The sequence below is a fragment of the Ranitomeya variabilis genome, chromosome 4 (genome assembly GCF_051348905.1).
Source record: "Ranitomeya variabilis isolate aRanVar5 chromosome 4, aRanVar5.hap1, whole genome shotgun sequence".
Classification (NCBI taxonomy): Eukaryota; Metazoa; Chordata; class Amphibia; order Anura; family Dendrobatidae; genus Ranitomeya; species Ranitomeya variabilis.
The window spans coordinates 704,932,463-704,945,037 of NC_135235.1; the positions used below are offsets into that span (position 1 = coordinate 704,932,463).

A 12,575-nucleotide genomic window follows, 5' to 3' on the forward strand; every position below is an offset into this window, starting at 1 on the left:
TTTACGGATCAATTTGTGAAGCACCTGAGGGTTTAAAGTGCTCACTATGCATCTAGATAAGTTCCTTGGGGGGTCTAGTTTCCAAAATGGGGTCACTTGTGGGGGAGCTCCAATGTTTAGGCACACAGGGGCTCTCCAAACCTGACATGGTGTCCGCTAACGATGGAGATAATTTTTCATTCAAAAAGTCAAATGGCGCTCCTTCCCTTCCAAGCCTTACCATGTGCCCAAACAGTAGTTTACCCCCACATATGAGGTATTGTCGTACTCAGGAGAAATTGCCCAACAAATTTTAGGATCCATTTTATTCTGTTGCCCATGTGAAAATGAAAAAATTGAGGCTAAAAGAAAATTTGTGTGAAAAAAAAGTACTTTTTCATTTTTACGGATTAATTTGTGAAGCACCTGGGGCTTTAAAGTGCTCACTATGCTTCTAGATAAGTTCCTTGGGGGGTCTAGTTTCCAAAATGGGGTCACTTGTGGGGGAGCTCCAATGTTTAGGCACACGGGGGCTCTCCAAACGCGACATGGTGTCCGCTAAAGATTGGAGCCAATTTTTCATTCAAAAAGTCAAATGGCGCTCCTTCCCTTCCGAGCCCTGCCGTGCGCCCAAACAGTGGTTTACCCCCACATATGAGGCATCAGCGTACTCAGGACAAATTGGACAACAACATTCGTGGTCCAGTTTCTCCTTTTACCCTTGGGAAAATAAAAAAATTGTTGCGAAAAGATCTTTTTTGTGACTAAAAAGTTAAATGTTAATTTTTCCCCTCCTTGTTGCTTCTGCTGCTGTGAAACACCTGAAGGGTTAATAAACTTCTTGAATGTGGTTTTGAGCACCTTGAGGGGTGCAGTTTTTAGAATGGTGTCACTTTGGGGTATTTTCAGCCATATAGAACCCTCAAACTGACTTCAAATGTGAGGTGGTCCCTAAAAAAAATGGTTTTGTAAATTTTGTTGTAAAAATGAGAAATCACTGGTCAAATTTTAACCCTTATAACTTCCTAGCAAAAAAAAAATTTCTTTCCAAAATTGTGCTGATGTAAAGTAGACATGTGGGAAATGTTATTTATTAACTATTTTGTGTCACATAACTCTCTGGTTTAACAGAATAAAAATTCAAAATGTGAAAATTGCAAAATTTTCAAAATTTTCGCCAAATTTCCATTTTTTTCACAAATAAACTCAGAAATTATCGACCTAAATTTACCACTAACATGAAGCCCAATATGTCACGAAAAAACAATCTCAGAACCGCAAGGATCCATTGAAGCGTTCCTGAGTTATTACCTCATAAAGGGACACTGGTCAGAATTGCAAAAAACGGCAAGGTCATTAAGGCCAAAATAGGCTGGGTCATGAAGGGGTTAGTTAACATTAGGGACGCAAGTGTCTGCGATCGGTTGCGTTTTGCCGCGTTTGACGACACATGCGTTATTTCGTCGTCTGCGGCTTGGCGCGGTTAACACTACATGTTGTAATTTCAGAGGGGTGAATTTGCCGCCTCGAAACGTATGCGGTTGTTAGCGGAAGTAATGTGGCGAAAAACACATTTCAGTCTATGTGAACGCATGCCTTCGCAAGCACATGCATTTGTTTGCGTTTATGAACGCATGCGTTTTACCACAGGAAAACCTGTCTAGACACTGATTAGCCTCCCCCCACATACAAGGTGATAAAAAGAGGGAGTGCATTTACAGGTCACAACTATGCAGACTGGGAAGAAGATCAGACGCTGGAAAGAACCTGGGACATTTGGACAATGTGAGTATCAAAGCCAATGTCTGTATTTTCTTTTTTCTCTCTCTATATGTCCTAATAATTTCTGTCTCTTTTTTTCTTGCTGCGTAAATCAGAATGTCATCTTCTTCTTCTGAGGAGCAACGTCTTGGGCCTGAACAAGGTGGAAATGACAGTGAAGTGACTACTCGCCTCCTCAGATTGGTAAGTTTTCTCTGTCACATCTACACATGTGACAAATTTTTTTTTCTTTTTCAGAAGTTCTTCAACTGCAGCAGAGGCCAAGCAGGAGCAGCGTGGACACGGTTGTGTGGCAAGGCGGCGTGTAAGTATACCTGACTGACTGTACCCTGTTTACGGTATCCTGACTTTACTATTCTTGACTGTTTACTTCTTTACTTTGCTCTTTCTTTACCTTTTTCTTCTTAACTCCTTTTTTTTTTTCCTGACTTTGAATATTCTTGCCTGTTTTCTGTCTCTGTTGTTTTCTATCTTTTCCTTATGTTAATCTCTCCAACATTAATGTATTTATTTATTTTCTAGGTTCCAGAACGGGATGAGGACCTCATTGATAACGATATCCTCATCTCACTGGTCCATGAGTGAGTCCCGTTGTGGGACACCCGGGTTCCGCAGCACTCGGACAACGTGACGATCCGGCGGCTATGGAAAGAGGTGGCCCAAGCGATGTGGTATGGCTGGGACAAGGCCCCGGCTCGGGTCCACAAGGCATTTCATAAGTATTGCAATGTGGTGTGATAGAGCAGTGACCTTGGCTGGGATCACACAACTGTGTGTGATGAGAGGAACTCCTGAGAGTTTCTCTCATCACACACAGTTGTGTGTTCCTGGCCAAAAGTGCATTGTCTAACCATTATTTTTTTTTTTCAACAGTGCTCAAAGTCAGAACACATTGGCGTTCAATGAAGGATAGCTTCAACAAGGACCTTCGTCAAGAGAGCCGGGTGCAAGGATCAGAAAAGATAAGCATCTGCTGGCATTTTTGAGACCGGTCCTTGCCCAGAGAACGTAAGTATTTTTGAGTTGCATTGGATTGTGTTGTATTGCCTAATCTGTATTTTTCAATTCCACAGGAGTTGGCGCTTTTACTATTATAAATGTTTTGTACTAATTTTTTTTGTTTTTTTTTGTTCATAGCACCTGGAGCAGCACTCTTGACCCTAGTTCTAGAGCTGTCCTTCATCAAACAGCCACGGACCCATCACAGCCATCCAGCAGCGCAGCAGCAAGTGGGCATGAAACACAGACTGGAGACCATGAGTCTGGTCCATCAGGTGTTTCCCTGTCCCAGTCCTCTGCCTCTTTTTTGGGGGGCTCTACCCAGGAGCGGCAGTGGGCCTCGGACAGTTTTTGCACTTGAGCTCGATCTTTCACGATGCACTCAAGGCGATGGGTGACAGACTGTATCGTGGCTTAAACCATTTGAATACACTTATCCAGGATGTCACCAGAGACCTTGACCAAGTGAAAGCCGACCTCCAGATCCAGCTTGTCATTTTTTTTTTATCAAATAGAAAAGGGCATGTCGGAACACCTTACTCCTGATCTCCAGCTTAGTGTCATGCAGGACACCAATGCTGCTTACGTGCAGGCTATGCAGCAGACTTTGTATTTTCAGCAGCCAGTGGTGGCATTTCCACCTATGCCAACACTGTCACGCTTGACCTCATTGCTGAGCTCTGCTGCTTACCACTGCATGGCCACAACCATTCCAAGCTCTGCCGGACACCTCTACAGCGCCACCACCATGCTGAGTGCTGTTGGACATCCCACTGCCACCACCATGCCAACTGCTGCTCCTGCTTGGACATCCTCCCCTGCCACCACCATGCAGCAGCAGCATCCGGATCAGGACAGGTTGGCCACCATCACCAGGTCGCAGCAGCAGCACCCAGACCCTGGCATGCTTTTCACCACCACCAGCATGCAGCAGCACCCGGACCCTAGAATGGCTTTCACCACCACCAGGATGCAGCAGCAGCACCTGGACCCTGGCATGGCCTTCCCCACCACCACCATGCAGCACCCGGACCCTGGCATGGCCTTCCCCACCACCACCATGCAGCAGCCGGACCCTGACATGGCCTTCCCCACTACCACCATGCAGCAGCAGCAGCAGCTGGACCCTGGCATGTTTTTCAGCACCACCACCATGCAGCAGCAGCACATGGACCATGACAGGTCGGCCACCATGACCATGCCGAAAAAAATGAGCCCACCGAGGCTCCCCAGACTGCAGCGCCGATCCCAAAAATGGAAAGAGAAATAGAAAAAGCGGACTATTGCTGTCCCTCCCCCCTCACCTCCCAATGTGTCTGTGATGTCAGGTTTGTCTCGCCCTTCCAGTGTGTCTCTGCCTTCCCATGCCTCCAGTACCATCCCTGAGCTCCCTGACCCCACTAGTTTAATTGCCCCTTCTCCTGCAACCCCTGCATCGTCAGCCAGGCCTGACAGCTACACACACCCCAGTTCCGTCACTCTACCCCAAGCCGGCGCAGTTAACTTTTTTTTTTTTTTAAATGTTAATGTTTTTTGCCCCAATACTGTTTGGTTATTTGTGTTTTTCGCCTCCGGCAACACACACCGTGCGCCAAATAAACACACTGCGCCGTACACTTTGTTTTTGGCCACCTCATAGCTCCAGGAGTTATTAAGTAGAACACTGCAGCTTTGTGTGTTTGCTATGGAGCTATGAGTTGTCAAAAAATAATATTACTTGTATTTTCTCCATAATCTCTCAACTCTGCTTAATCTTTGTGACACAGACTGAAGAGACAATGGCAGTAATACAAAGCAGATCTATACTCAACAGGTCATGTGTCATAAATAGTGTGTTCATGATGCACAAAACTCTGCATCTTGAACTAATTATTTATGACACCTGACTTGGTGAGTAGAGAACTGCCTTGTATAACCTCCCTTTTCTCTTCAGTCTACGTAATCTATTTCACACAAACTGAAGAGACAATGGAGGTCATACACGGCATATCTATACTCACCTGGACAGGTGTCAGAAATAGTGAATTCATGAGGCTGGGTTTTGTGCATCATGAAGTCATTATTTCTCACACATGAACTGGTGAGTATAGATCTGCTTTGTATTATACCTCCATTGTCTCTTCAGTCTGCGTCCAATAGATACTGCAGAACAGATTCAGGATGTAAATGACGTCAACTACCTTACCACTAACAACATAAGTGGTTTTTAGAGGATAGACATAGGAGACACGGTACAGGTATCAAAACATGTTGTTTATTAACAAAAAATATTAGTAACATTTAAAACATAACTGGTAGAGCCCCAAACCCAACAGCACATTTTACACAATATTATCTTGCCATGCCACACGTCCGATGTCAGAAACAAAATAGGCAGCAGATTGGTCCCGCATGTGGGCAACTTCAACAGTTGATGCTGGTAATCTGGCAATGGGTTTGCAACTGGTTCATCCAGTTCAATGTTGGGTCGCTCTTTAGCCATTATGTAATTGTGGAGAACCACACAGGGTTTGAAAACCTCATCGACTGTCTCCATTTTTAGATTAATGGCTGTCCCAAGAATGCGCCATTTTGAGACAGGAATCCCAAAGGTACACTCAACTGTTCTTCGGGCCCTGGTCAGTCTGTAGTTATAAATCCTTTTAGTGTTGTTCAAGTCCCGACTGAAATATGTCTTTAGTAGGTTTTCACACATCTGAAAAGCCTCATCCCCAACCATAACAAATGGCATCGGTGGGCCTTGAGTGTTGGGGAGAGGTCGTGGCAGGGGAAAAGTAAAAGTTTTGCCATACAAATGTTGGCCCATATCTGAGTTCTTGAAAGTCTGTGAGTCATTGCCACGGGCAAAAGCTCCAATATCCACGGAGATAAAGGGACAGTCTGCATCTGCTATTGCCACGAGCACTACAGAAAATTATTTCTTGTAGTTAAAGTACTTGGATCCAGATCTGGCGGGTTTGATAATGCATATGTGCTTTCCATCCACCGCTCCCAAACAGTTATGGAAATTACACATTCTCCAGAATTTGTCGGCAATTTCCATCCACATGTCCGTGGTGGGTAGGGGGATAAATTCATCCAGGAGAATGTTCCACAAAACCCAGCAGGTGTCCACAACTATTCCAGACAAGGTGGAAATTCCAAGCCGGTACTGAAAGTGGAGCGATGATAAGCTCTCTCTGTAGCCAGGAATTTGCCAAAAAAAGAAATAAATTACGAACAATTACATTTATGATGGGGGTTTGCTAAACACATAAAGGAAAAATCAAATAATACATGGTAGAACAATAATAATTAGGACAGGCATATGTTTAGAATTATTACAGACCTTAGTGTGACCAGGAGACGTTCCTCTGCAGGAATCGCTCTATGGAGCTGGGTGTCCTGTCTCTGGATATCTCCTTGGACACGACCAAGCAAATCCTGAAAAGTCTCTTGAGACATCCTGGTATATTCTGGGAATTTGCCCAGGTTGGCATTAAGCTCGCCATATAGCGTGTGGTAGACGCCATGGCTCTCCCGGAGTTCAATAATGTGGTGTCTCCAAAAACACCGACGCAGTGTCCTTCTCTGCCTTTCTCGATTTCTTTGTTGCTCCCAAGCAAATGCATAGGAAAGAAACAGCTTGATACTTAAATCCAGGTTGAAATAAAAGCTCTCTATGTGAAGATCCATCATGACACAGGTAACAGTAGAAAAATCTTAAGATTTCAGCAGTCCAAGGGTCTATATATAGATAACCCATAATACACGCCCACTGTAGTCCCATTGGCGGTGTCTGGTTATCTAGATTTTTCTCCTGTTAAATTTTCCACCATGCGCACTGAAAACGCAAACGCATGAAAAAACGTGTAAACTTTGCGGTTTTTTACCGCATGCGTTATCTTATGCGTCTAAAAAAAATACGCGTTTGCATGTGGTTTATCGTGCGTTTCAGGTTGCGGATTAAACGCTGTGGATTCTACCGCAAATGTGAGACTAGCCTTAGAGCCACAGAGTCCCATATCGATAGTTTATATTGCTTAGAGCAGTGATTTTCAACCTTTTTTGAGCCGCGGCACACTTTTTATACTTAAAAAATCCCGAGGCACACCACCAACCAAAATGGCACAAAATGGTGCGTCCAGGCTTGAGATGAAAGTCTGCAGTCATTCTATGTGACTGCAGGCTTCTGAATTCTCACAGCGCAAGCACTGCACACTTTCAGGATTCTCCCTTGCCGGTGGCCAGAGTGGACGGTCATGACAGCACAAGTATGTGATTTGGATACTTCTGGTCACATTCTAACTAGACGTGTCCGGCCTCAGTCAATTCATTTTCATTGAATGAGGCCACACATGTCTAGTCAGCACGTGACCGCATGTATGTAAATCACCAACATCAGAGAATTATGATAGCAGTGTGCACTGTGAGAATTCAGAAGTCTGCAGTCACATAGTATGACTGCAGACTCATCACAACCTTGGACATCCCCTTTAATGTTCCTAACAAATAAAAATGAGAATTAGTATCACAAAAAAAACACATTTACATCCAGGTACCTGATAGATGACGTTGTTTGTGGAGTCGCCTCTTTCTTTTCATCTTCACCTTGTCCAGATGCCATGATGACTCTTCTCATCCACCGGCAGAGCTCGTTTCTGCAGACTTCCATCTTCTCCTGTCTTCTGCAGCACATCCCGACACAACACCCTTAAAGATAGCAGTGTTATTATAATGCTCCGGAATAACAATATCTGCCCTAGGCTGAGCCTCTGAGTAAATAATTGCCCCTCACTTTATTCCCAGCACATAATATGACCCTCACTGTCCCTCTTATGGTACATGCCATCCACACTACCCTCTCTCTCTTTTCCATACTTCACACTGCCTTCTCATACGGTGTCCCTCATAGAGAGCCCAGTCTCTCTACTGTGCCCCTTCATTACACTCCTCCTACTTGGCATACTGTCTCCTCCTGGCTGTTACCCTCACACTACTCAGTATCTATTATGTGTCCACTCACACTTTCATCCCCCCATACTGTCTGCACACATTTCTAATAGCCTCCTCCTGTACATCCCCCCCTGCTAACATACCCCTTTGCTCTCTCCATATTTCCTCCTCACACATTCCCCCCTCACACATTCCCCCGACTCCCCATACTGTCCTCACACATCCCATCACCGTTGCTCCCAGTACTGTCAGCACACATTTTTCCCCTCGCTACTGTGTCCACCCCCATCTCCCCACTCACCCCCACAGAATATATCCACTGCCCTTCCGATAGAATAAATCCATCCCCTTCCACAGAATAAATGCACCCTGCCCCACACATGCTAAATAAATTCCAGCCCCCCCCACGTACACACTGAATAAATCCCCCACACACACTGAATAAATCCCCCCACACACTGAATAAATCCCCCCCCACACTGAATAAATCCCCCCCCACACACTGAATAAATCCCCCCACACTTAATAAATCCCCCCACACTGAATAAATCCCCCCCCCCACACTGAATAAATCCCCCCACACTGAATAAATCCCCCCACACACTGAATAAATCCCCCCACACTTAATAAATCCCCCCACACACTTAATAAATCCCCCCACATACTCCCCATAAACCCACCCCACGCTGAATCTTCGGTGTCTTCAGCTCCACAGCACAGGAGCACTTACCACCAAGTCTCTTCTTTCTCCTGCGCGCCGGATAGTGACGTCAGCAGCGTGATCACATGACTTGATCACGCTGCTGGCGTCGCTCTGACCCGGCAGTCAGAGCCTCAATTGTACTCGCAGCTGGTAGATGTCTGCGAGTACAATTGATCTCCGGGAGCCGGCGCGCTGCAGCTTCTCTGTGCCGGCTGTCAGCTTGACAGTCGGCACAGAGAACAGCTGACTCCCGTTCCCCGCGGCACACCCGACCATGTGTCGCGGCACACTAGTGTGCCGCGGCACACTGGTTGAAAAACACTGGCTTAGAGCCATCGAGTCCCATACCGATAGTTTATATTGCTTAGAGCCATCGAGTCCCATACTCCAATTACTCCAGAGAAGTTTCACCACTACTCAGTTTTTTTTCCCTGAGGATGTGTTATTGTCTATAGTCACAGTTTTGCCCATTACCCTTTAACTTCTTTAACCCCTCTTCATGGATTTGAACTTACACAGAGACCCCTAGGCTTGGGGCACAGTGTTACCTGTTGTTCTGTGGAGTAAGATGGGAAGAAGAATAGACAGATAACCGTGTCAGAACCAAGAGGCCAAATACTTACTCGGGAGACATAAGAGTAGTCAGTAAACAGGCTGGGGTCACAACAGGAAACAAATACACAAGCCGGGAGCTGAGCACAGAGGACTGAACAACAGGAGATCAAGGCTGTATTTGGCAGATTCCGGCAATATGCTTCAAGCTGTAGTAAGGTGTGGTGCTTTCGAAGTCCAACTCTGATTGCCCGAGGTGTTCTCAATCTCAGGTGGACATATTGCATGAGCTTTGGCATTGTCCCAGATTGTCCTCCTATTGGATTGTAGTATTGAGCCGCATTGGAGTGGTGTATGGGTGCATTATTCCTAGGGATCCATTGATATGTATATTAGGGTATGTGGAGGAAATATTAACCCTCCGTCAGGAACAATGGATCTGACAGGCGCAGCTCTTCTACTTTCATTTCTCCCTTCTCATCAGATTTTCAGGAAACCCCCTCTCTCTTAGATAGTCTCCTGGCTCTAGCTGCTGTGTGAAACCTGATACCACAGTTGGTCTGCAGAGCTTCAGGAAGGAAGATAGAGCTGTGCTGGCTTCACGGGCTCTTTGGAATGCATTGCAATTCTTGCTCTTTGCTTTGCAAGTGTGTTTTTTCTGGGGAACCTTCAGGATCTAATTTAGGGTATGTGCACACGTCAGGATTTTGTCAGGATTTTTCATCAGGTTTTGTAGCCAAAACCAGGAGTGGGTGATAAATGCAGAGAAGTGGTGCATATGTTTCTATTAGGCCGGGATCACACATGCGAGAAACACGTCCGTACCTCGCATGTGAAACCCAAGCTCTGGCGCCGGCACTGTGGAGCGGAGCGTGCGGCCGCATAGGAACACATGGAGCTGCACGCTCCGCTCCCAAGTGCCGGCGCCAGAGCTTGGTTTTCACATGCGAGGTACGGACGTGTTTCTCGCATGTGTGATCCCGGCCTTATACTTTTCCTCTAATTGTTCCACTCCTGGTTTTGGCTACAAATCCTGATGAAAAATCCTGACAAAATCCTGATGTGTGCACATACCCTTAGATTAATTCTGTGTGTAATATTATTCTAGGTGCCTAGAACATTTTTTTGTGCCAAACTTTTCACCGTTACTTGATATCATTGGGGGCTATTTGGTGGGAGTTTTGAAATTTGTGTATATCAAAGTTATTACTTTTATGTTGAGTAAATGGGTTTGTTTTGCACCTGATAATGTGTAGTCTCTTTTATTACATCCCTATAAAGGTCTCTGATCACTTTTAGATCACTGAAATTGAGAAAATTAGATATTCTAGGCATTTTTCTAGCCTGTGCTTGACAGGCACATTGTTCCATTACGAGTTAGTGCGAATATTGTTCCTGAAGGGGGGTTAACTGACAATACGACTAAAATTGTAATTGCAAGATTATTGATTGCTGCAAGGAAACTGCAAAATATTGGGTTAGAGAGGAGCCTCCGTCCAGACGCGAATTCATTGCTCAAACGAACCACATAATTGAACTTGAGAAAAGTATTTACACCAGGAGAGACGAGCTGGATTTCTTCCATAAATTATGGCAGCCGTGGTTGGATAGGATTAATGTTATACCAGTATATAGTATTATAGAGTACAACTTATGGTAAACTGGAACTCTGTTTGATATTGTCAACTATGGACAAATTATTGTTTGCTCCTGATATGGTCTCCACCGGGCGGGGGGGTTAATTTACTGTAAAACATAAAATACGTATGAACATGTGATCTGTTGTAAATCTTGTTATGGTTAATACAAATTTATCTGATTTAAAAAAGGTGTGGGGCTTTCCAATTGGCTAAAACATGGAGCAGATTACTGCAGCTGACAGCACACATACCCATACGTCCAGACTAGATGGTACTACAGATGCCAGACACCCCAATCTTAGTGACTGGGCAGAGCCTGCACCGCCAAGAGCTTCTGGTTCCAACCACACCTGTTACCAGCATCGCCTGCAGAATGAATAAGGCCGCGTCTGGTGTCTGAATCAGACATTGCAGGAGCAGATACCAGAGGAGAAGGGGACACACCATTTGCAGAATCCCTAATATGACAAAATTGCAGAAAACCAGAGCAGATGAAATCCCTTTAACCCCTTTCTGACCTCGGACGGGATAGTACGTCCGAGGTCAGAGCCCCCGCTTTGATGTGGCTTCCGGCAGTGAGCCCACATTAAAGACGCGACATGTCAGCTGTTTTGAACAGCTGACATGTGCTCGCAATAGCAATCGCGATCCACCCTCCACTATTAACTAGTTAAATGCCACTGTCAAACGCTGACAACGGTATTTAACTAGTGCTTCTGGCCATCGGGCCGGAAATGCGTGCATCGCTGACCCGTGTTATGTGATCGGTGGTCAGCGATGCGTCGGCATGACAGCCAGAGGTCTATTGAAGACCTCAATGGTTGTTGATGCCTGATTGCTGTGAGCGCCACCCTGTGGTCGGCGCTCATAGCAATGCAGTAAATCTACATAGGAGCAATGTGAGCATCGCTCCTATGTAGCAGAGCCGATCAGGCTTTGCCAGCTTCTAGCCTCCCATGGAGGCTATTGAAGCATGGCAAAAGTGAAAAAAAGTATGTTTGAAATATATGAAAAAAAATATAAAAGTTTAAATCACCCCCCTTTCGCCCCATTCAAAATAAAACAATAACAAAAATAAAATATACACATATTTGGTATCGCCGCATTCAGAATCGCCCGATCTATCAATAAAAATAACGATTAACCTGATCACTAAAAGGCGTAGCGAGAAAACAATTTGAAACGCCAGAATGAGGTTTTTTTGGTCACCGAGACATTGCATTAAAATGCAATAACGGGCGATCAAAAGAATGTATCTGCACCAAAATGGTATAATTAAAAATGTCAGCTCATCACACAAAAAATAAACCAACCCAACCCCAGATCTCAAAAAATGGAGACGCTACAGCTATCGAAAAATTGCACTTTTTTTTTTTTTTAGCAAAGTTTGGAAATTTGTTTTACCACTTAGACACCAAACATGTCTAGGTTATTTTTTATCTATGAACTCGTAATGACCTGCAAAATCATAATAGCAGGTCAGTTTTAGCATTTAGTGAGCCTAGCAAAAAAAGCCAAACAAAAAACAAAGTGTGGGATTGCACTTTTTTGCAATTTCACCGCACTTGTAATTTTTTTTCCTGTTTTCTAGTACACGTCATGCTAAAACCAATGATGTCGTTCAACAGTACAACTTGTAGTGCAAAAAATAAGCACCACATGGCCATATTGATGGAAAAATAAAAAAGGTATGGCTCTGGGAAGGAGAGCAAAAAATGAAAACGCAAAACCAAATAAGCTGGAGTCATAAAGGGGTTAAAGTGACTCCATTTTGTAAATTATAACGCTCAATAAATTAATCTATTGGAATAGTGACTATTTTGACTCCACTGGCAGTTTCCAGATATTAGCACGATCAGTGGATATTGGAAAGGGAAAACTGCAAATATCCCAAGGTATGACCCAACACATAGTGCCCAGATTGTGCTCCATGATTTCTTCTCACTATAGTAATGCCAAAAGCATGGATGCTTAATGTAGTTTGA

The 12,575-nt window shown here is 44.6% G+C and overlaps 2 protein-coding genes across 3 annotated transcripts in view; one reads left to right on the forward strand and one right to left on the reverse strand.

The window, feature by feature from the left end:
* Positions 1 to 12,575, reverse strand: part of LOC143766477 (uncharacterized) — a 511,034-nt gene that overhangs the window by 120,791 nt on the left and 377,668 nt on the right. The window lies entirely within an intron of this gene.
* LOC143766474 (uncharacterized) overlaps positions 1 to 12,575 on the forward strand; it is a 53,787-nt gene that overhangs the window by 38,187 nt on the left and 3,025 nt on the right. The window lies entirely within an intron of this gene.